The sequence below is a fragment of the Aulostomus chinensis genome, chromosome 1, assembly GCF_037954235.1.
Source record: "Aulostomus chinensis isolate RoL2024-O1b breed Wild chromosome 1, RoL_Achi_v1.0, whole genome shotgun sequence".
In the NCBI taxonomy this organism is placed as follows: Eukaryota; Metazoa; Chordata; class Actinopteri; order Syngnathiformes; family Aulostomidae; genus Aulostomus; species Aulostomus chinensis.
Genome location: NC_141320.1, coordinates 47,567,969 through 47,585,925, shown reverse-complemented (window position 1 = coordinate 47,585,925; position 17,957 = coordinate 47,567,969). Strand labels below are relative to the sequence as shown.

Sequence of the window (17,957 nt, the reverse complement as noted above, 5' to 3'; positions counted from 1 at the left end):
CATTTCTTTGGTTAGTAGCAACTCTCACTACATCACTTTAGCATCATTTCTTAGGTTAGTAGCAACTCTCACTACATCACTTTCAGCATCATTTTGAGGTTCGTAGCAACTCTCACGACGTTACTGTAAGCATCATTTTGAGCATCGTAGCAACTCTCACTTCATCACTGTACCATCATTTTGAGATTAGTCGCAACTCTCACTACATCACTGTCGCATCATTTCTTAGGTTAGTAGCAACTCTCACCACATCACTGTAGCATCATTTCTTAGGTAAATAGCAACCCTCATTACATCACTGCAGCATCATTTTGCGGTTCGTAGCAACTCTCACTAAATCACTGTAGCATCATTTCTTAGGGAAGTATCAACTCTCATTACACCGCTATAGCTTTATTTTGAAATTACTATCAACTCTCACTACATCACTGTCGCATCATTTCTTAGGTTCGTAGCAACTCTCACCACATCACTGTAGCATCATTTCTTAGGTAAATAGCAACCCTCATTACATCACTGTAGTATCATTTTGCGGTTCGTAGCAACTCTCACTACATTACTGTAGCATCATTTCTTAGGGAAGTATCAACTCTCATTACACCGCTTTAGCTTTATTTTGAAATTACTATCAACTCTCATTTCATCACTGTAGCATCATTTCTTAGGTTAGTAGCAACTCTCATTCCATCACTGTTGCATCATTTTGAGGATCGTAGCAACTCTCATGACATCACTTTAGCATGATTTTGAAATTACTATCAACTCTCACCACAACACTGTCAGTATAATTTCTTAGGTTAGTAGCAACTCTCAATACATCATTGTCGCATCATTTTGAGGATAGTCGCAACTCTCACGACATTACTGTAGCATCATTTCTTAGGTTTGTAGCAAATCTAATTACATCACTCTAGCATCATTTTGAGATTCGTAGCAACTCTCATTACATCACTGTAGCAACATTTTGCGGTTCGTAGCAAACCTCACTACATCACTGTAGCATCATTTCTTAGGGAAGTAGCAACTCTCATTACACCGCTTTAGCATCATTTTGAAATTACGATCAACTCTCATTACATCACTGTAGCATCACTTCTTAGGTTTGTAGCTACTCTCATTACATCACTTTAGCATCATTTTGAGATTAGTATCAATTGTCACTACATCACTGCCACCTCATTTTGAGGATCGTAGCAGCTCTCACCACATCACTGTCGCATCATTTTGAGAATCGTAGCAACTCTCACTACATCACTGTCGTATCATTTGAGGATAGTCGCAACTCTCGCGACATTACTGTCGCATCATTTTGAGATTCGTGGCAACTCTCATTACATCACTGTAGCATCATTTCTTAGGTAAGAGGCAACTCTCATTACATAACTGTAGCATCATTTTGAGGTTCATAGCAACTCTCACCACATTACTGTAGCATCATTTTAGCATGATTTTGAAATTACTATCAACTCTCACCACATCACTGTAGCATCATTTCTTAGGTTTGTAGCAACTCTCATTAAATCACTCTAGCATCATTTGGACATTTGTAGCAACTCTCATTACATCACTGTAGCATCATTTCTTAGGTTTGTAGCAACTCTCATTACATCACTCTAGCATCATTTGGACATTTGTAGCAACTCTCATTACATCACTGTCGCATCATTTTGAGGATAGTCGCAACTCTCACAACATTACTGGAGCATCATTTTGAGATTCGTAGCAACTCTCATTACATCACTGTAGCATCATTTTGAGGTTCGTAGCAACTCTCACCACATCACTGTAACATCATTTCTTCGGTAAGTAGCAACTCTCACTACACCACTTTAGCATTATTTTGAAATTAGTATCAACTCTCACCACATCACTGTAGCATCACTTCTTAGGTTATTCGCAACTCTCACTACATCACTGTCGCATCATTTTGAGGATAGAGGCAACTCTCACGACATTACTGTAGCATTATTTTGAGTTTTTAAGCAACTCTCACAACATTACTGTAAGCATCATTTTGAGCATCGTAGCAACTCTCACTACATCACTGTACCATCATTTTGAGCATCGTAGCAACTCTCACTACATCACTGTACCATCATTTTGAGATTAGTCGCAACTCTCAATACATCACTGTCGCATCATTTCTTAGCTTAGTAGCAACTCTCACCACATCACTGTAGCATCATTTCTTAGGTAAATAGCAACCCTCATTACATCACTGTAGCATCATTTTGCGGTTCGTAGCAACTCTCACTACATCACTGTAGCATCATTTCTTAGGGAAGTATCAACTCTCATTACACCGCTATAGCTTTATTTTGAAATTACTATCAACTCTCACTGCATCACTGTAGCATCATTTCTTAGGTTAGTAGCAAATCCCATGACATCACAGTAGCATCATTGTGAGGTTTGTAGCAACTCTCACTACATTACTGGAAGCATCAGTTTGAGCTTTGTAGCAACTCTCAATACATCATTGTCGCATCATTTTGAGGATAGTCGCAACTCTCACGACATTACTGTAGCATCATTTCTTAGGTTTTTAGCAAATCTCGTTACATCACTCTAGCATCATTTTGAGGATCGTAGCAACTCTCACGACATCACTTTAGCGTGATTTTGAAATTACTATCAACTCTCACCACATCACTGTTAGCATCATTTTGAGTTCATTAGCAATTCTTACTACATCATTGTCGCATCATTTTGAGATCATTAACAATTCTTTTGACATCACTGTCGCATTACTTAGAGGTTCGAAGCAACTCTTACTACTTTACTGCACCATTATTTTTAGGTTCGTAGCAACCCTTACTAAGTGACTGTCATAATCACTTCGAGGTTGTTCGAAACACTTACTACATTCCTGGAAGCATCACTGAGTTAATTAGCAACTATCACTACATTACTGTTAGCATCATTTTGAGTTCATTAGCTATTCTTCCGACATCACTGTCGCATTATTTTGAGGTTCTTAGCAACTCTTAGTACATTACTGTCGCATTATTTTGAGGTTCGTAGCAACTCTTACTACATGACTGTCAGCATCACTTTGAGGTTATTCGAAACGTTCACTCCATTACTGTTAGCATCATTTTGAGTTCATTAGCAATTCTTACTAAATCACTGTCGCATCATTTTGAGATCATTAGCAATTCTTCTGACATCACTGTCACATTATTTTGAGGTTCGTAGCAACTCTTACTACATTACTGTCAGCATCACTTTGAGTTTTTTAGCAACTATCACTACATTACTGTTAGCATCATTTTGAGTTTATGATCAATTCTCACGATATCACTGTAGCATTGAATTGAGTTCATTAGCAACTCTTACGAAATGACTGTCAGCATCACTTTGAGGGTGTTCGAAACTCTTACTACATTACTGTAAGCATCACTGACTTGATTAGCAACTACCACTACATTACTGTAAGCATCATCTTGAGTTCATGAGCAATTCTTCCGACATCACTGTCGCAATATTTTGAGGTTCGTAGCAACTTTTACTACATTACTGTCGCATTATTTTGAGGTTTGTAGCAACTCTTACTACATTGTTGTTGCATTATTTTAAGGTTCGTAGCAACACTTACTACATGACTGTCAGCATCACTTTGAGGTTATTCGAAACGTTCACTCCATTACTGTTAGCATCATTTTGAGTTCATTAGCAATTCTTACTAAATCACTGTCGCATCATTTTGACATCATTAGCAATTCTTCTGACATCACTGTCACATTATTTTGAGGTTCGTAGCAACTCTTGCTACATGACTGTCAGCATCACTTTGAGGTTGTTCAAAACTCTGACTACATTACTGTAAGCATCACTGAGTTTATTAGCAACTATCACTACATTACTGTTAGCATTATTTTGAGTTCATTAGCAATTCTTACTCCATCACTGTTACATCAGTTTGAGATCATGAGCAATTCTTCTGAAATCACTGTCGCATTATTTTGAGGTTCGAAGCAACTCTTACTACATGACTGTCAGCATCACTTTGAGGTTATTCGAAACTTTCACTACATTACTGTTAGCATCACTTTGATATCATTAGCAACTATCACTACATTACTCTTAGCATCATTTTGAGTTCATTAGCAATGCTTCCAACATCACTGTCGCATTATTTTGAGGTTAGTAGCTACTCTTACTACATGACTGTCAGCATCACTTTGAGGTTATTCGAAACTTTCACTACATTACTGTTAGCATCATTTTGAGTTCATTAGCAATTCTTCCGACATCACTGTAGCATTATTTTGAGGTTTTGAGGTACCTTTGTTTGTAACCGATCTGCTGACCAGCGAGACGCCACCACGCACGGCTGTCGGCTCCGTAAAGGAGGGAGAGGAAGTGGAAAGGACGGAGAAGGATCGGACCAGGTCTATTTCTAGGTGACCACTCACTATCGTCTGCCACACTGCCCCTCATGGTGGGGAGTGTAGCGCTATCCTGCCACAGTACATTTGTTTCATTCTTTTGCTCTTGCACTTTCATTAAAATGGACTTGACTTGAAAACGTTTTGTTTCAAAATATAGATGAATTCCCAGATTTATAGGTAGCATGAGTATGAAGTTGCACTTGCACCCGGTGGGAAAATGTCCTCTGCATTTGACTCTAACTATGTAGGAGCAGTGGTAGCAGTGTCAGCCTGGGGGCTTGGTCAAGATCAATGACGGGAGTAGCAGACAGGTAATATCCATAGCATGCATGTTGTTTTAGAGGAGTAAGGGTACACTGTTGGTCTCTCACCTGATGCGCTGTCATCAGCACAAATGATCTGTTCCTAAACATCAAAATCTACCATCCCCCCTGATTGTTTTTTACAACTGGAGAACTGGTTAACACTTTAGAAAGCCTTCATTCAGAGCTGTGAAGAACCTTGAACCTGATATCCCAGACATCAAAGTGGGCCACTAACTGGCCAGATGAAGCTATGCTAGGCTGCTGTATTCTGAAGAGCTAAAGTAGCAGCTTCTGAGAGGGATGCTAACCTGGATGTGTTCATCTCCTACTTTAATATCAGCCCCCAACTTGGAGCTCTGACAGCCTCCAGCTTGTTGTTCCTGTTTCTGCTTCAGTCAACAGGGAACTCCAACCTGCAGTAGAATCTTCAACAACAATGGAATAGAAAAGTGAGGAAGAAAAACTAGAATAAACTTACAAAGCTGAGAAATGTTCATGAAGAAGAAAGGCACACGTTATGATTGAGGCCAGAAACTAAAACTCCACACCAAATGTACTTTGACTTGTAGGATAATGAACTTGAATGTGTTGAAACAGCAGATCAATTAATCCACTACCACACAACAAGATGATGACCCCCTACCACAAGATGGCGTCACAGATCCTGACGCTCTGAGCAGGAAACACCGAGCAAAACATTACAACAAAGCTCCTGTTGTTCCCTCCAGGAAAAACTGTGGCTCTGATGAGAAGAAGGATCCCAGCCTCCTCTGAGGATCCATGGCCGCACCATTGGGTAGAAGGACGATGGGGTCGGCACCAGGAGGAACCCATGTGTCTCCGATGCAGGGAAGATGGAGCAGTGAAGAGGCCACATTGTGGCGTCCTAAAGAGGACATTTGGTGGAGCCTGAGACAGCAAACATCACGCCCCCTTCATCAGAAGAACCACAGCACCAGAAGAAAGAATCCCGGCAGTGACGACAGGGAGGATCAGGGTGACCTCCTCACCTCCACCTTTGAACCTTCAAATGAACTTTAAAAAGCTTTAGAGTGGAGAAGGTTTTTTAAAACATTTTATTGTTTTTTCCTTTCATTCTCATTTGTGCGATTGTCTGATTTATTAGAAATAAACACTGTCTGCTGGGTTTACATTGACTGTGATTCTCTTTTTGCATGCAAGTTGAAAGTTCTGCCAATAAAAACCACGAGTATTTGAAGACCAAAGGAAGAACCCCCAAAGTCAGGACCCTGAGATCAAAGTGAGCGCTCTGATCTCAGAGGTCTGGGATATTTCCCATCCCATGGCCCTTCAAATAAGAGCCCTGTGTCTCTGTCTCAAAGTTTTCAACCGTATTTGTTTGTTAAATTAAAACCAGACGACCACTGTGGTCCTTTTTACATGGTAAGTAAAGCACAGATGCCCTGGTGGACCTGTTGGCACCCTGGACTTTGAATCCAGTGACCTGAGTCCAAGTCTCAGTTCCAGCAGGTTTCCTGCAGCCTTCAGCAGAGCTGCCATGTTTCTCTGTAGAGAACTAAGTGATGCTCTCAGCAGGTTGAGGGCACCACCAACAAGTGAGGTATGAACCTCTGACTTCCTTCTTGTCAAACAGGAAACTCCTAATACGTCATTTGAGTAAAGTACCTCATATTCCTGACATCCAAGTAGTAGTGAAGTGGAGGAAGAAGGGAGGAGATCTCCAACAGGATCCTTCTTTCCTCTGTCCTCCTTGATCTCATGGATCACCACAGTCAAGGGGAGACCCAAGCTCCCAGGTGGATCTGGCACTCAGGAACTGCTGAGTTTTCCAGTGGACTTTGTTCCATCCATGGTTCAGGAACAGGACTCCTCCTGGTTAACCTGGTATCTTTCCACCCAACTGTGGGTTCTTGGAGAATTTTTCATGTCATGTCAAGAAATCAGGCTGGTGGGTTTTTCAATGAGAGAAATTCTGGTAACTTAATTAAGTGGCATGTTTGTTGAAGCAGTAATTAACTGATAAATTAAGGAAGGCCTGGCCAGTCTTTGCTCCCAGGTCACACGATGGAGTTAGAAAGTCCTGAATAAATCTGGAGTTCCATGATTTCCTTGTGGTTCATGATCCTTTTGCCAATGTAGTCTGGAACAAGAGCAAGATGAACCTCCAAATATCAACAGGTTGATTGCAGGTGATGTCAAGTGGTATTTAGAGGAACCTCCTTCTTGTGTGGTTCCATGGTGGAAGGGTGAGAATTCTGGATCCAGTGATCAGAGTTCAAGTCTCAGAAGGACCTTCCTGTCTGGAATGTGTCCCATGTAACAAACTGATCAAGCGATGTTACGTGGTTCAAATATTCTGGTTCATTTCTTACTGCCATGAACACAGACTGTGTGTTTAATGTTAACAATAAATGTAACAACTAAGGAGCCAGTAGCTCCTGTGGAAAAAATTCTACTTTGTCAGTGAATGAATTGATTTGATATTGAAGTCTGCAACTGTCAGTGTCTGTCAGGATGGCCGAGCGGTCTAAGGCGCTGCGTTCAGGTCGCAGTCTCTCCTGGAGGCGTGGGTTCGAATCCCACTTCTGACAAAGGACATTTTCTCCACATTCCTATGCATCCACAGTGGTAAATTCCAAACCCAGTTGAAGCTGCTCTCCACTGAGGGGAGTGAGTGGTTGAACTGGCAGCAGAGGAGGCAAAGGAGCTTCCCTGTGATGGTCCAACATCGCCTGGTTTCCTCCAACATGGAGCAGCCACCAAACTCTAACTTCAATGTTGGATCAAAGTCTGCTGAAGAAATGTGTTTTCTTTTAATTCACATTTTGTCCATTAACTTCATAATCAGAGACTCCATCTCATCACATGACTAAAGTCTGGGTTCTGTATTGGTGGTAAAATATCCTTCCATGCCCCTCACTAGTTTGCACACAGAAAAGCATATTTTACTGGTTTCAAATCTCTTAGCTTGTTCTCTCTCTTAAAGCAGCTGAGGCAGCTTTCATTGTGTGATTTATTTTCAAATATAAATATGGAACAGAACCATTGGAATCAGATGTCAGGACATTTGAAGGAATGTCAATCTCCTGTTGAAATGTTGCAGTGTGCAGCTGAGGCTCTCTGGCAGTGGCACCAGGAGCCACAATGGCAGAACCTTGACCCTCCTGGAGGAGAACCACAGGTGAGGGCCTTCTTGGCTCCAGATTGATGGAAATCAAGTGTCTGAGGCTGTTAGCAGCCATTAAGTTGATCTGGTTGGCACTGGTATTTGTTCTTGCTGCAGCTCAGGAGTGATTCAGGAGAAGAGTTTCAGAACAGCCCAGGTTGGGGACTGGAATTTTAGAATTTCCCCTGGAACCAAACAACCTTGGAGGGTAAAAGCTCCAATCATAGCCACTCAGATGCAGCAGCAGAAGAAGCTGTCATCCACCCTGACAGTCAGAGCATCAAGTCAAGAAAACATCACCATCTTGTAGTTCCAAACCTCCACCTGTCAGATTCAGCTACTTCTGATTGTGGGACTTTAAACTTGAACACAATGGAATTTGGACAAGGAGTTTTCCTTCCAGTCCAAACATCATCGTCCAGCCTCCAACCAGAGGTCCATCAGTGATCATGGAGCCACAGGTGGAGTCTGGATTCTTTTCAAGAATGAGACGGCAGTGACAGTCCTGCCAAGTGACATCACTGACGTGACTGGATGACTTCAGTCATGTGACTGGATGGCAGTGCAGATTCCAATGTAGAGGTTGGGGAAATAGTCTCTGAGAATCCAACTTGAAGCCACGCCCTCCTTGTTCTTCAAAAACCCAAACAGCGACCATCAGTCTCCCACCAATCCTGTACTTGGGTTCAATGTTGCTGTTCCATTTTGCAGCATTCATCCCCTCATTCTGGAGGCTTTAACATGAAAATGAAAATGCTGAGAGACATAAATGCAAATCAGGGTATTTGACCAGAGGTGACATATCTTTTAATGCCTTTCTTGTTATATTTGTTATATCTGTTCTGTATGGTTATATTTATTATGGTTGTTATGGAGTTTATGGTTATTATCTCTGTTTCTTGTGTCTTTGTCTTTGTTGTCCTCCCCTTTGTCCGTCCTGGATTTTTGACCTTGGTTGCAGGAAGCGTGTGACCTCAAGTCCTTTTTCTGTGTTGCTGAACGTAGAGCCTTGCTTCATTGTGCTCGCTAAAGTGTGATCCTCCCTGCTAATTCCTTATTTCGTTGACTAATTACCCACCAAAAATTAATACCTACTTGCTTTATTTGGCTGAAGTTTAAAAGACCATCATTCTGGTAGCAACAGTCTTTCTGCCTTGTAAATTCTCCACTCCAAGCTAACGATGGCTTCTCCCTCTTGTCCTCCTCTCTCCTGCTCAGAGTGCCACATGTTTTGTTCCTCCTCTGCCTCCTTTAGTGATACTGATAAGTGTGTTAAATGTAGTTTTCTTGTTGTGTTGGAGGTGAGGCTTAGCGAGGTTGAATTGGACCTGCAGCGGCTCTGCACCAAAAGCTGCGAGAGCTAGCCAATGCTCACTAGCTGGTGCAGACCAACTTAGCTTAGCTCCTGGCTTAGGCCCAACTAGCGCTCCCCCAGAAGCTCCCAAGCATCTGGGAGAGCGCCAAGAAAAGTTGGGCCTAAGCTAGGATGTGCTTGCTCATGAAGAATTGTTGGGTGTAAATTCATTTAAGGAGTGTTGAACTGGACCTGTTCTACTTGTAAAGTGTAACTTTTGTTATTTGGTGCTTTACAGGGTGATGACTTGCTGGGGACACTTTATCACAGCAGTGGACAAACATCAGCATTCAACACCCAGCAGCTCCTCTGATCAACAGAACAAGTTAAAGTATTCTGAGAAGGAGGGCATCGATCCCTCTACTGCTCACATGCTAAGATAGCGCTCTACCATTGGAGCTAATTCCCCTGTTAAAGAGCGCAGCAGATAATGCACCTTGACCTTCATGCATGGTTTAATGAGCGTCACCAGTTGAAGCTTCTCTGGTTGACCAATGTAATGGAGACCAAGGGTTCCATGACATCAATGATTAATTGAAGGTAGCATTTGTCTTGGTATTAACAGTTTATGTAAATTAGAGGCACACACACATGTTAATGGTGAGTTTTATTGAATCAGCAAACAAGTGAAACATTTTCTATGCCATGTGTTCCAGGGAGGGACCTGGGAAGCACAGGAGGACCGGCCATCCTGCCTGTGGAAAATGAAGACCCCAGTGTCAGTCAGTGGGAATCACTGTGCAAGGCCTGGTATTTAGTGTTGATCTAGTTTGTCTCATGTAAATGTGGCAGTTTCAGTCGTCACGGTCAGTCCTCACCTCTTCCTGGTGGTTTCCTTAAAGGGGGTGGAGCCAAAAGGGGAGAGCGGCCCAAGGAAGCTCCTGAAGAGCTGTAGGTGCAAACCTTTGCTCCCAGATGGGGGAGGGGGTACAATCACAGGCAAGGTTCATTGAATGATTATGTGGATGTATGACTGAGTTGGTGTAGTAGTCTGGAATCATGTATATATTTAGTCAGGTTAAGTTGTTGAGATGGTGCTGGTTTGATGTAAATATTGATTGTAGAGCATGGTTGTGGTCTCACCTCCACTCTATGGGCCATCCATCGTCATCTTCTGCTTATTCCTTACTAGTAAGGGTCGCGGGGGGGCTGGAGCCTATCCCAGCATCTATGGGCGAGAGGCGGGGTTCACCCTGGACAGGTCGCCAGTCCATCGCAGGGCCAACACACAGAGACAAACAACCATTCACACTCATACCTACGGTCAATTTAAAGAATCCAATCAGCCTCGTCCCCAAATTGCATGTTTTTGGACTGTGGGAGGAAGCTGGAGTATCAGAGAGGACGCACGCCGGCACGGGGAGAACATGGAGACTCCACACAGAAAGATCCTGCGCCCGAGCCAAAACTCGAACCCGGAACCTTCTTGCTATGAGGGCACAGTGCTAACCACTGCACCACCATGCAGGCCCGCTCTAGGGGCTGGTCTGTCTAATTTCCTGCAGCCAGGAGGGAATTAAAAGCAGTCAGGGGTTTTTAATTTAAGTTGATGGTGTCTCATGCAATCTCTTTCAATACTCCAGTGGTGGTTTAAGTGAAGAAAAACATGGGTTAGTCAGTAGGACTCTGTGTGTGTGTGTGTGTGTGTGTGTGTGTGTGTGTGTGTGTGTTTGTGTGTGTGTGTGTGTGTGTGTTTCCATGCAGACTTTCCCTTGTAACAACCGATTTGATTTGGAAACCATCTCATCTAAATCTCCTCTCCAAAAACCCTCTTCTGCAACTTTGTATCCAAGTTGTCTCCTCATCAGGCACCACAGTATCCAGTAGGTTCAGTTAAAACAGTCATCAGTGATTAATGTTCATGTTCAATGATGAGGTTTTGATTTATTCTTCCAGAATCATCTGAAGAAACCCTCCTCAACACAGTGAAGCCTTCATCTGACAGGAGGAGTTTCTTTTCCCAGTGATTCCACTGACAGTGAAAAGCTTTGTTCATCAGACTGGTCTGATAGGATCAACTACTGGTTGCTCTGGAGTGCAAACAGCAACCTGTCAGGAAACATTAGTCAGATCAAAGCCAAGATTAAAGCAAGAGCCTCCAGATCAAAGACAGAATTGATGATGATGTCATCAGGGGGCTTTGATAGTATATTTATTTGTACCTCGAATTCTGTCTTTGATCTCAGGAGGACATGAAAGAAACCCAATTGAGGAAAGCAGAGGAGAACATTCAGCTTCATTAGAAACACTTGAACTGTTGAACAGTAGAATTTGTTTGAAACAGTTTACAACACTGAGTGACAGGACTGAAGAGGGGAGATTTTGGTATTTTCAGTTTAATTCTAACTTTAAACTGGGCATGAACATTTTTAGTCGTTCATATTCTAACATACAGAGGAAGTCATGACATTCCCTTTTTTATAACCTGTCCTGTTCAGGAAATGGAAATGGAAATTTAGCTGCTATGTTGAATCAGAAAAACCTTTTGAAGTCTACTTTTGCTTCAGTCAGAAAGTGGACTGTTGTTAACTCTCACAATGGTTGGTGACTCTGGTGGAAGAAAATATCCTTATGAACCTCTTTTTAACAGACACATATTTCTGAAGATGCAGGTCTATTTTATTTTTCTTCTTTTAGCAGAGGATGGTTTCGATCCATCGACCTCTGGGTTATGGGCCCAGCATGCTTCCTCTGCGCCACTCTGCTCTACCATTGACAGAACAGTCCTTGTTTTAGGAGAGCATTCTCTGTGTTTGTCTCTGCCCTGCTCTCCTGCTCTCTTTCCCCTCATTTAGTCCTTGACATGATCCATGCTCTACAGCTCTGCAGGTGGAATGAAGACCTGCGTCTGCTCTGCCCGTGCCGTCCTTCGTCTCAACCTAAATTGTTTGACCCACCTTTATAATGCTGCAGACAACACAACCAAACTGGCCCCGATCAGGATTTGACAGGCCGAAACATGCCCTAAAAACACCAAGAATAATATTCACCACCTTCTGAACGGGTCCTGGCCCGTCTCCTGCATCAGGGGCCGCCGCAGTCGCGCATCAGCTGTTCAACAGCTGTTCGCCGCAACACTCAATGAGACAAAGACATCGAAGCTCAAGCTGCTGTTGCGGAAGCCGTGATCGTATAGTGGTTAGTACTCTGCGTTGTGGCCGCAGCAACCCCGGTTCGAATCCGGGTCACGGCAGCATGAGATAAATTTCTTTGTGTGTATTGATGGACACAAGCCAAGCAGAAATTTCCCACAATGCAATAGGGCAGTGTTTGGTCAGTGCTGAGCAGGCGTCAGTCTGAAAACGATGTCATATTATTGTGTCATCACTTGACCAGACCCAAAAGTAGACTCAGGTATCAGTTTCTTCTCAATGCTAACGTCTGCTAGCTTAGTCTGCTACTTCGATGGCTCTGCCTGCTCTCAGGTCCAGACCCCTGGATGTGGTGGTTCCTACCTGAACGTAGATTCTGTCAGCTCATGTTGTTAAATCAACTCACCAGGAACACCAGTAGATTTCAATGGACTGACAATGAGTCTCATTGAATGGTAAACATGTCAAATATGAAGTCATCACCTGAGGAGGTCTGCTGCTGGAATGAAGCTCCAGATATTCACAAGATATTCTAGATCTTAAAATAAAGCATTTTTATATTTGATTTCTTATTCATTCAGGTCATCCAGTCATGTGACTGAAGTCATCCAGTCACGTGACTGAAGTCATCCAGTCATGTCAGTGATGTCACTTGGCAGGACTGTCATTGCCGTCTCATTCTAGAAAAGAATCCAGACTCCACATACAAGATGGTTGATGTTTTCTTGACTTGATGCTCTGACTGTCAGGGTGGATGACAGCTTCTTCTGCTGCTGCATCTGAGTGGCTAGGATTGGAGGTTTTACCTCCCAAGGTTGTTTGGTTCCAGGGGAAATTCTAAAATTCCAGTCCCCAACCTGGGCTGTTCTGAAACTCTTCTCCTGAATCACTCCTGAGCTGCAGCAAGAACAAATACCAGTGCCAACCAGATCAACTTAATGGCTGTTTTTGTAGTGATTTGATGCCTCATGAGGAGAAAATTTGGGCACAAATGTTGGACAAGAGTGTTTGTGGAGGGTGATTTTTTGTTGTTGTTGCAGTGTTGTAAGTCACTGTACCTGCAGCTGAATGATTGAACTTTCTCCAAATGTCCTCAAGATGGTTTCCAATGACATCAGTTGTCACAAGAGGAAGTCTGCATGTAAACACACTCAGGTGTGCCCAGCTATTCTTATGAGAACATTCGATCAACTTCATTCTATGTGCAGCCTAACCTTAATCTTAATCTTAATCTTAACCAACTGAATCTTAATCTTTATTTGAAACTAAACTCAATCCAGACCTTCACTCTGAAAGAACTCACAAACTGCATTGCGCTGCATCAGGGCCGGTCTTTGGTCCCCATGAGGACGAGGACTCCTGATCAGTGTTGATGATGGAAATGGTCTCCAACACCATAAAACAAGAAATACACACACGTGTAAACACACACAGTGACCCCGCATGTCGTTTTTGCCCAACTTAAATTTTCATTCATTACCCAGAACCTCTCAAAAGCCCTGAAGAAAAATTGAATATTTGGAGTTTGAAAGCCATAAATCACATCCATATCATCTTGTCCATCTCAGTCTGATCTCATCTTTGTTGTTTTTTTAAAGGGGGACAAATTGGTACTTGGTTAAAAAAGCACTGTGGGAAAATGATCCTGCTTTCAGGGAGGTCTTTGGTGAGTTTGCTAACAATGCAGAGAACCATGACGGTACCAAGCACAAGGCTGCTGCCCTCTGCATCACAGCTACACTTTGGAGTCTGTTTGAACTGAATGTGAAGGGTCTGACATCATCACACCATTACGACAACAAGTGACCATGAACCAAAAGAAAACCTTCACTGATGAGTCCATGGATCTCATTGATCTGTGCCATTTCCTGATCTTCAGGTTCTGTCTTTGATTTCTTTCTTTGATCTCTAAATTCTGTGCTTTGGTTTCCTTGGTCAGTCTTTGAATTCTGGTTCATAATAAAAAAGAACTCCCAGCATATTTCTGCAGACCATTGATAGGGATTTTACCAACTGCACCATAGCAACCCTCTTGCTGTCTGCTGTTGTGCCATTGAAAAGTAAGACAGCCTGGCAGTCAACAAACTGGGCTCAACAGAAAAATGTCAACTAAAGATGGATTAAAGACCAGGAGGAAATGTAACCAACCTACAAAGATGGAGGGGAATTGAGACCCACATGTTTGCCATCCTTGATGAACTGTCCACTGGTGCAGGGGATGAGGTCATGGCCATGATCTGGGAGCCAGTCCTGGATGTTAAATGCCCTGATGATGGACAGTGCAGTGGCAAAATGTCTGGTCCACTGACTGAACTCTGCCACAAGTGAGGAACAACAGTCAGTAAGGAGTAGAAACGAAGAGGAGAAATGGAGAGAACAGAAAGAATGAGAGATCATGGAGGAAAGAGGCTGATATTTGCAAGTGTCCTGACTACAACACAGCAATCTAGAGAAACCATGACCTGGATTACTGAGGACATCCACTGGCAGTTCATTTCTGTTGATCATAGGGCCATGCTGGGTGAAGCAGGAATGAATCCTGGGACTGAGGTTGTGGAGCAATGGTCACCTTTCCTGCTGAAACTGTCAATTCTTCTGCTTGGTTCTCTCCACAAAACCAGTCCCTTAACGGAGCTCAAACCCCAGTTACAGCTGTGAGAGCCCAGAATCGGACACACTGGACCATCAGGAACAGCTTTGTGCTTTCAAACAACAGAGACGACACTCAAGGACTCAGGGAACGCAGGAATCTCTGGCCTCAGCTGACATGTTGAATTTCAGCAACACTTCATGATGCTGGGTTTCGCAAACCAATGAGAAGATGAAGGAGGCCGTCAACTCCTTCAAGCTCAACATCTCCACTGCTTTACCCAGGAGGTCAGGAGGTCAAAGCAGAACCTGCACCCCCCACCTCTGATGTTTACTCCACACAGAGATGAGGGGTCTGTTCAGAAGAGTGAGCTGGAGTCTGGGCAAGTCTTTTCATTCAGTCCCTGGTTGAAACAATTGTCTCCACCAACTTCAGTATGGGTCTGGACCTGCACAGGTTACAATTCGTGTCTTGGTCCCAAGGGTTTGTTGAACCAGAGAAGCTTCAAGTGGTGACGCTCATTAAACCCTGCATGAAGGTCAACCTGCATTATCTGCTGTGCTCATTAGCAGGGACTTAGCTCCAATGGTAGAGTGCTAGCTTAGCATGTGAGAGGTAGAGGGATCCATGCCGTCCTTCTGAGAATACTTTAACTTGTTCTGTTGATCAGAGGAGCTGCTGGGTGATGAATGCTGATGTTTGTCCACTGGTGTGATAAAGTGTCCCCTGTTACTGAGATGTGGATGAACACCTGCTCAGGTCAAAGCTGCAATCAAACCAGGGACTCTGAACCACACAGTGAAGGAGTTTGTCATCAAGATTTATGGCAGCTTTGAAACTTCCCACCATCTCCTGAATGTGGAGCAACTTGTCCTGCCAAAACTGTCCCCTCTTCCATTCTTAATAACACCTGTCCTGACTGGCAATCAAGCTAGGCTGCAGCGGTGAAAGCACTGAATGCAGCCAGGATACACAATGACTCAAGCAACACAGGAATCTGTTGACTCAGCTGGAGAAGCAGAGGGTCCACCAAGACCAGCAGACACCTTCATTCTTGATACTTGATTTCAAGGGCAGCCCCTTGAGATGCACCATCTCATTTTGGAGGGGGTCCTGACAAATAATGACCAACAATACAACAATAATAAAAGTAGATTCTATTTTCAACACAAGGACACACACATCATACACCCAGGTACAGGCCAACAATGTTCCCCAAAGCCCCCCCCCCCCCCCCACCACCACCACCACCACCACCATCCAGTATTATACAAAGTATGATCAGAGATCCCACTGCAGAATAAGAGTGGGCCTGTGTTCACATACTCATACATTTAAACACCCATCTAAATAAATACTGCTTCCATGCACCATTAAAGTACACAATGCATATTCATACACAAATATCCACATATTTACAGTACAGAGAACAAACAAGAACAAGTAGAGAGTGAATCCTGGAGAGAAAAGGGGAGGTGCATCAGAAACGAGAGCAGATGTTTGAAAATGCTTGATGATTTGAAGATGAGAAAGGAAGAGAGAGACCCAAGTGAGGAGGAAAGGTTGTTCCAATCTGATGGAGCTTTAAATACAACCGGTCAAAGCAGGAGGCCGTCCCCACTGATCCTGGATCTGCTCGACGTTCCTGCCTTTTAAAAGGAAGGTGTTCATCACCACTGTTGCAGGATGTGCTGCTGATGGAGAATTGTTGGGTGTAGATTCATTGAAGCAGTTTGGTGCTGGACCTGTTCTACTAGTAAAGATTCATGAGAGAACTTTGTTGTGATTTGGTTCAAACAAATAAAAATGATTTGACTTGATTTGGTGCCTCATGAGGAGAAAATTTGGGCACAAAAGTTGGACAAGAGTGTTTGTGGAGGTTGTGGATCAAAGTTCTATTTATATCCAACACATAAAATCAAACAATGTGAAGCAGGCTAATGAACAATAAATCAAATATAAAAATGCTTTATTTTAAGATCTAGAATATCTTGTGAATATCTGGAGCTTCATTCCAGCAGCAGACCTCCTCAGGTGATGACTTCATATTTGACATGTTTACCATTCAATGAGACTCATTGTCAGTCCATTGAAATCTACTGGTGTTCCTGGTGAGTTGATTTAACAACATGAGCTGACAGAATCTATGTTCAGGTAGGAACCACCACATCCAGGGGTCTGGACCTTAGAGCAGACAGAGCCATCAAAGTAGCAGACTAAGCTAGCAGACGTTAGCATTGAGAAGAAACTGATACCTGAGCCTACTTTTGTGTCTGGTCAGGTGATGACACAATAATATGACATCATTGTCAGACTGACGCCTGCTCAACACTGACCAAACACTGCCCTATTGCATCGTGGGAAATTTCTGCTTGGCTTGTGTCCATCAACACACACAAAGAAATTTATCTCATGCTGCCGTGACGCGGATTCAAACCAGGGTTGCTGTGGCCACAACACAGAGTACTGACCACTATACGATCATGGCTTCCGCAACAGCAGTTTGAGCTTCTATGTTTTTGTCTCATTGAGTGTTGCGGCGAACAGCTGTTGAACAGCTGATGGGCGACTGCGGCGGCCCCTGATGCAGGAGACGGGCCAGGACCCGTTCAGAAGGTGGTGAATATTATTCTTGGTGTTTTTAGGGCATGTTCCCACCCATCTTCACGTGGGTGACAAAAATGGATTTTTTGTAAAGATTTCGGCGCGAGTTCGGCCTGTCAAATCCTGATCGGGGCCAGTTTGGTTGTGTTGTCTGCAGCGAGAGCACGCCTGGCACGCTCAGCAGGAGCGAGTCCGATCATTATAAAGGTGGGTCAAACAATTTAGGTTGAGACGAAGGATGGCACGGGCAGAGCAGACGCAGGTCTTCATTCCACCCGCAGAGCTGTAGAGCATGGATCATGTCAAGGACTAAATGAGGGGAAAGAGAGCAGGAGAGCAGGGCAGAGACAAAGACAGAGAATGCTCTCATAAAACAAGGACTGTTCTGTCAATGGTAGAGCAGAGTGGCGCAGAGGAAGCGTGCTGGGCCCATAACCCAGAGGTCGATGGATCGAAACCATCCTCTGCTA

At 43.4% G+C, this 17,957-nt stretch overlaps 3 non-coding genes across 3 annotated transcripts; all 3 read left to right on the top strand.

Moving 5' to 3' along the window:
• The first annotated feature begins 7,189 nt into the window (after positions 1 to 7,189).
• trnal-cag (transfer RNA leucine (anticodon CAG)) lies at positions 7,190 to 7,272 on the top strand. Its single transcript has one exon. It is a non-coding gene; the product is annotated as a tRNA-Leu (tRNA).
• A 5,050-nt stretch (positions 7,273 to 12,322) lies between these two features.
• Positions 12,323 to 12,394, top strand: trnah-gug (transfer RNA histidin (anticodon GUG)). The gene has a single exon. It is a non-coding gene; the product is annotated as a tRNA-His (tRNA).
• Positions 12,395 to 17,885: 5,491 nt separating this feature from the next.
• On the top strand, positions 17,886 to 17,957 carry trnam-cau (transfer RNA methionine (anticodon CAU)). The gene has a single exon. It is a non-coding gene; the product is annotated as a tRNA-Met (tRNA).